This window comes from Amblyomma mixtum, chromosome 9 (assembly GCF_055824585.1).
Source record: "Amblyomma mixtum isolate Tamu chromosome 9, ASM5582458v1, whole genome shotgun sequence".
Lineage (NCBI taxonomy): Eukaryota > Metazoa > Arthropoda > Arachnida > Ixodida > Ixodidae > Amblyomma > Amblyomma mixtum.
In genome coordinates this window covers 83,795,211-83,801,533 of record NC_143020.1, presented here as the reverse complement: position 1 = coordinate 83,801,533, position 6,323 = coordinate 83,795,211, and the positions used below count along the sequence as shown (strand labels likewise).

At 50.5% G+C, this 6,323-nt stretch overlaps 1 non-coding gene across 1 annotated transcript; it reads right to left on the bottom strand.

The window, feature by feature from the left end:
• Positions 1 to 239: 239 nt before the first annotated feature.
• Positions 240 to 331, bottom strand: TRNAY-GUA (transfer RNA tyrosine (anticodon GUA)). The gene is given in 2 exon segments: positions 240 to 275; positions 295 to 331. It is a non-coding gene; the product is annotated as a tRNA-Tyr (tRNA).
• Between the last annotated feature and the right edge of the window lie 5,992 nt (positions 332 to 6,323).

The window sequence follows — 6,323 nt, the reverse complement described above, 5'->3', positions numbered from 1 at the left end:
TCAGACAAAACTTCGAATCGTGACCTATTTAGCGAGCGCAGGTGGATTCCACGCGCCACCACATCAATTTCTCACGCAGAGTTAAAAAAAAAACAGCACAGAACCAGAAACTTGGTCTCCTTTCTTTTTACGAGTAGCAGGCTTCAAAATAGAGCTGAATGGTGAACATTTCGATACAGAAGCGCTATCAAGTTTCAAAGCATGAACGAGTAGAAAAATAGCAAAAAATTAAAAAATCTTCCGTCGAGCCGGATTCGAACAAGCGACCTATGGATTACCGTGTGGGGGGTACCTCTACAGTCCACCGCTCTACCAACTGAGCTATCGACGGAACGAATGAACGTCGCAAGCCGGCTTGAGTGGACTGCGCCGACGGGCGTTATGACCTACATTCCTGTACAGCGGGCGTGTCTCGCACCCCTGCCCGAAAACTGGTTCTGGGACGCCAAGCCTCTCGCCGACGCGAGCGAATTCGCGCCGGGAGATTTCTCTTTCCAGCATGCGGTCTACTCCAGAAGGTCTCTTCCGAACATTATAGAAGGCGCTTCCCAGAGTTTGAAATATATTTGAATACTTTACACGTTCCGTCAAAATAGGTTCATCTCGACTGAGACTTTATATTTCAACGCATTTCCGGTGCAAACACTTCATATACCAAGCAGCTACTAGACTTTTTATTCCCAAATGTTTTCAGAGAACTCATCACTTGCCAAACCAGTTTCTTTTTAATATGCAAACACGCGGCATCATTCATGAATGCAATTTTATGCGCCAGCTAGTAACGCTTTTTTTTTTAAATTAAAGAACAGTTTGGATGACGAGTCGCGTGTCTGCAGAGATTAAGGGTGTTGTTTAGTTCGCGATAAATGTATTCGCCACCAGGGGAGCTGCGACAGAGATGCCGCAGCAAATCACAGCAGACACGCCTAAATGTTCGGTCGCGCTTCGCGCGCATGTAAGGCAAACTTTTCAAGGACAAAGCGAGTTTAACGACGGGGCAGATGTTCCTGCAGTCATCACGTCGACTGAGTTCCAGCTCTTCACAACTGCGTATTTAGGGGTTCCTCTGAAATTCACACATGTAGCCTTGCCGAAAAAAAAGAGTGTTCAATTGGCTGCCTCAGTTCAGCCGATAAATTGATAAGCAAGCCCTCCTCCCGTTGGCCAGCGCTCCGCCTTCACTACATAGCACTACAAGTAATTAACACGTACCGCGTGGGATTAAAGGGAAGTGGATTGCTCATTTAGCGGCTGTTCGGTTAGCATGCTATATGCGGTTGGTGGATAACATGCATTTTTGCATGACCTTTGAAATATGCGATAGTAATGCCAAAAAAAGAGAACAAAGTATAGATAGTTCATATTCATAATAATTTACCTTATTCCTGCAACGAGGACTGCAATAAGTTCGCAACTGTTATGCGAAAAAGTGCTAGAAATCAGCAGGCGTAAAGAGCTCCGCAATAGCGTCTAAACTGTGTGAAAGGCCAGGCGATTCGAAGCATGCTTCTATATAGAATAAAAATTCAGGGGGCACTTTGGCTCTCTGAAGTGCTGCAAGGCGAAAGCGTTTCTTGGGGCTATGTTTGTTTTTATTTACTTTTCATTTTTCATATTTTGTTTTGTTTTGCTCCTTTTCTTATTTTTATTGTTTTTATTCTTATTTTGTTTTTATTTTTGTTTTTTTTTCTTATTTTTATTTTTTTTTGTTTTATTGACTTTATTCTTTTTATTTTATTTGTGAAACCCATGCATTCACTGGATGTGCCTTTATTCATGCTCCAACCTTGAGCCTTCGTGGCGGAGTGGTAGCGTCTCCTCTTCAAATGCCAAAGGCCCTGGTTCGATTCCCACCCTCGGCGCAGTTTCTTTTAAGCAGTGACGCCGAAAGGCGGACAAATCTGCCGACGCGGCTGCTAACGACAGTATGAGGCATTAAAGGCTTTCGCCTTACTATTAAAAATTAGGGAAAGCACTCGCTGATCTGCACAAAGGCCCGGCGCTCCTTTAGACTAACACGGTAATTACTGGTTTTCCGCCTTTTTTCGACGGCCAGCTAATGCAAATTATAAATAAAAAATGGCCGTTTAATGTCCCGAAGCGGCAGAAAAGGTATGAGGGACGCCGTATTGGAAGGTTCGGGGTCAATTTAGGCCTACTGGGCTTCTATGACGCCCTCTGACATCGTACACCACGAAGGTGTTTTTAGAGCGCAGCTCTTTGGCGCCCGTTTCTGTGTTTAGCGGCGTCGCCGTCGCCGTCGCTTTCACCGTAGACCGTTGTAATCAGCAGTGGGACACCCTATAAGCTGCGAAACCAATGGAGCGGGATCTTGGAAAGCAAAGGGTGAAATTGGTAAAGTGGTTTTTGAGGAAAGGAAATTAACACTATATCTCTCACACAGCTGCGAAACTAATGGAGCGGGAGCTTGGGAAGCAGAGGTTAAAATAGGTAAATTTGTCTTTCAGGAAAGGAAATGAGCAGTATCTGTCTCACACATCTCGGTGGACACCTGAACCTGAGGGAAAACCTCTTGGAACAGTAGACACCTCAGTCGTGTTTTAAGCCACATGACGGTAGTGACAGATGTGTGCTGCATGCGTTGGCATTGACAACGTTGGGCCATAAACGCGGCGCTGAAGCCATAGGCCGTCGGCGTTCGTTGTGTTCATTGGCGTTGGCGTTGACAACGGTTTACGCTCCGATCATTTTAAGGAAAGGAAGTGCGCATAACTGGCTCCCTGGGTCAATGGACGCCTGAATCGCGCTTATAGGTACGTGGGGTGATGAGAGAGAGATGTGGGCTGTTTGCGTTAAATGGTGGTGGTGGTGAAGACATTTATTTAATCATTGTGTTGGGGGTCGTGACCTGAAGGGTCACGCCCTTACAACCACTAGGTGGGATGACTAGTCAGGCACCCCATTGGCGTTTGCCGCAGCTGGCGCACTGCGTTAAGGCCCTTTGGGCCTCGAGGGTGCAGCAACCGGAGAGGGTCGCCTGCCAGCCCTCTCGGGTGGGGTTCGGGATAGGGGGTAGGGATTGGTTCTGCTGGCAGGCCCACACCATGTGCTAGGTGTCACCCCCCCCCCCCCCCCCCCGTGTGAGCACCGCCCGTCGAATTGAGGATCGAAATGTTGTAGCGTTGCCGGGCATAACATCATGTTGGTGAGCAGGCGCAGGAGTACCCGCTCGTTGACTTTCCCCAGCCCTTTGCACGGGGTGGGAAGAGTTTGGTACGTGGATTTGTAATAATCGCATATTTCCTTAAAAGTTTAAATCGGATTGAAATCGAAGTCCTGGTCGGCGTCGGGTCCCGTGGGAAATGCCCGAAGAGAGAGCGCGCGGGCGGCGGCGTCGGCTGCCTTATTTCCCTGGACGCCTTGGTGACCTGGAGCCCAAACGAGAGATCGGTGCGTGGGATCCGAGTCTCGGCTACAATTTTGTTAAATTCGATAAGCTAGGGGAGTAACCCACCCATGCGTGATGTTTCGACAAGCCCCTCGCGAGTCGGTGATTATGTATTTGAAGGAGGTGTCAAAGGCTGCCAAAGCGATGGCAACCTCTTCTGCGTGAATGGCTGACTGGGCCTCGAAAGTAAGGGCGTCTACTGTTTACCCTCGTGGACGACCGCGGCCGTGTACCATCCCCTGGGGTCCGGGCCGGACGCGTCCACGTAGCAGATTCCTGGTTTGCTCCGAAAATGGCGGTCCAAGGCTTTCGCCCGCGCCAGGCGCCTGCCATTATGATCCCGTTACGACTCAGCTTGAGACTCGCGATGATCACGGTGGCGGCAACAGCAGCGGAAATTTCGAAAGGTCGTTTGACCCCAAGATGACCCCACCAAAAAAATGGCCTGGCTTAGCTTATGGTTAAGCCTAGGATGCGAAGCATAGTCGGCATCGGTGAGACATTCTTGAGTCTGCAGTAAAACTATTTCTTCTGCGCGCTGCTCCTTTCGTTTCTCACGTTGCTTCTTCCGGTAAGCACGCTCCTTTACAAGGCGCTGTTCCGGCTCTTCAGGAGTTTCTTCAGCACGCATTTTCCGTTTGGTAGCATTTCGCCGCTCGAACCGAGTGGAAGTACTCGAAGCTTCATCCTTCACCTCGGCATCGGTTGTCGAACGCTGCCGTCTAGCTGCATACTGTGCACGTCGCGTGGCAAGCCGTACTTCTCGTTCTTCTCCGGTTCCCGTGGTTCTTTGTAACTTGCGCTTTGCGGTCTGGCGAGCCGCCCTCTCCCTGGCCGACATCTCGCTGCTCAACTGACTCAACGAGTGCGTCGCCTTTCGCGTGACGTCAGTATCTCCTAGCGGTAGGAGCGGGAGTTAGGCCGCCGGCGGAGGCTGCGCGTCCGCAAGCGAGAGCACGAGGCCCCAGCTTTCACAGCTCTTGTGACGTCATATCACGTGGTGCGCCGATGAAGGTCAAGTGGTAGCTACGCGGCCGTGCGCGGCGCAGCAAGGAAGAGCTCGGTTGTGCGAGTAATATATATGCTTCGCATAAAAAGGATGACTAGCTGGGAAGTGGCCGATGGAGCTCTTCACACACTCGGCTCGGTGGGAACGACCTTCCCTTCGGTACCGCGCAAGAAGCGACCGTCGATGGACAGACGGCAGGGAAGGAGGGATTCACCACGTCTGAGAGGAACCGGAACGAATGGGAGGAAGCCGGCGCAGATGCGGCCGCGGCGCCAGCACGTCTACGCCACACCTGTGTTCGATGGACACGTGCGGCTTGCAGTAATGTTGCACCGCAGTGCGAAAGAGGTGCAGACTTGCGTTTCCTCCTCGCCAGTTCCCACGCGTGGACTCTGTACCAGGTGCCTCCGTGCTGTGCTGTGCTGTGCCGATCTGTGTGTCGTGTTGAATTGCCGCCTGGTGAAGGGGCGGAGCCTTAGGGTATATATCATCATCATCATCATCAGCCTGACTACACCCACTGCAGGGCAAAGGCCTCTCCCATGTCTCTCCAATTAACCCTGTCCTTTGTCAGTTGCCGCCACTGTATCCCTGCAAACTTCTTAATCTCATCCGCCCACCTAACTTTCTGCCGTCCCCTGCTACGTTTGCTTTCTCTTGGAATCCACTCCGTTACCCTTAAGGACCAGCGGTTATCTTGCCTTCGAATTACATGCCCTGCCCAAGCCCATTTCTTCCTCTTGATTTCAACTAAGATGTCATTAACCCGCGTTTGTTCCCTCACCCACTCCGCCCTCTTCCGATCTCTTAACGTTACACCTATCATTTTCCTTTCCATAGCTCGCTGCGTTGTTCTTAACTTAAGCTGAACCCTCTTTGTTAGCCTCCACGTTTCTGCCCCATAGGTGAGTACCGGTAGGATACAGCTGTTGTATACTTTTCTCCTCAGGGATATTGGTAAGCTACCATTCATGATCTGAGAGAACCTACCATATGCGCTCCACCCCATTCGTATTCTTCTAGTTATTTCCCTCTCATGATCCGGATCTGCGGTCACTACCTGCCCTAAGTAGACATATTCTCTTACTACTTCCAGCACCTCACTACCAATTGCGAACTGCTGTTCCCTTGCTAGGCTGTTGAACATTACTTTGGTTTTCTGCATGTTAATTCTTAGCCCCACCGTTCTGCTCTGCCTGTCTAACTGATTGATCATACTTTGCAGTTCTTGTCCTGAGTGGCTTAGCAAGGCAATGTCATCAGCGAATCGCAAATTACTCAGGTATTCTCCATTAACTCTTATCCCCAACTGTTCCCATTCCAGTCCCCGGAATACCTCCTGTAAGCGGAATACCTCCTGGAGTGCGGCCTGATTTCGGTGACCAGAACCGACAACGCACTTCCTCACCAGAACAGGATTTGGCCACCCTGGTGTAGTACTTGGCCACAACCTTCTATGAACAAACCAATTAATAGGGTATATAACCAGCGCCCTATGTGAAAACGAACGCTCTGGGCCCTGCCGAAAAGGCCCATCCAGACGCTCGACGCTATGAACTCTTAACTTTTCATCCTTTGCTCTTCTGTTCATCTTTATGTAAATAAGTTTCTTAAAGTGCAATTAAACCCGCTTGTTTTTCGTTTCCCCAACTCCGAAGCTTCAGACCGTTCCCTCATCCCGGACGAGCCCCAGGGTCACGCAACAACTGGTCACGCTACCCGACTTGTAACAACTGGCGGCAGCGGTGGGGTGCTGCTACTCGAGCTATAACAACTGGTGGCAGCGGTGGGATGCTGCTACCCGAGCCGTAACAATCCTCTTTGGACATATTGGTGGGGAGAGGCCGCACGTGGAGGGCGCGTCGCCAGTGTGCGGGAAGGCGGCATCTCTCCTCTGTGAATTGA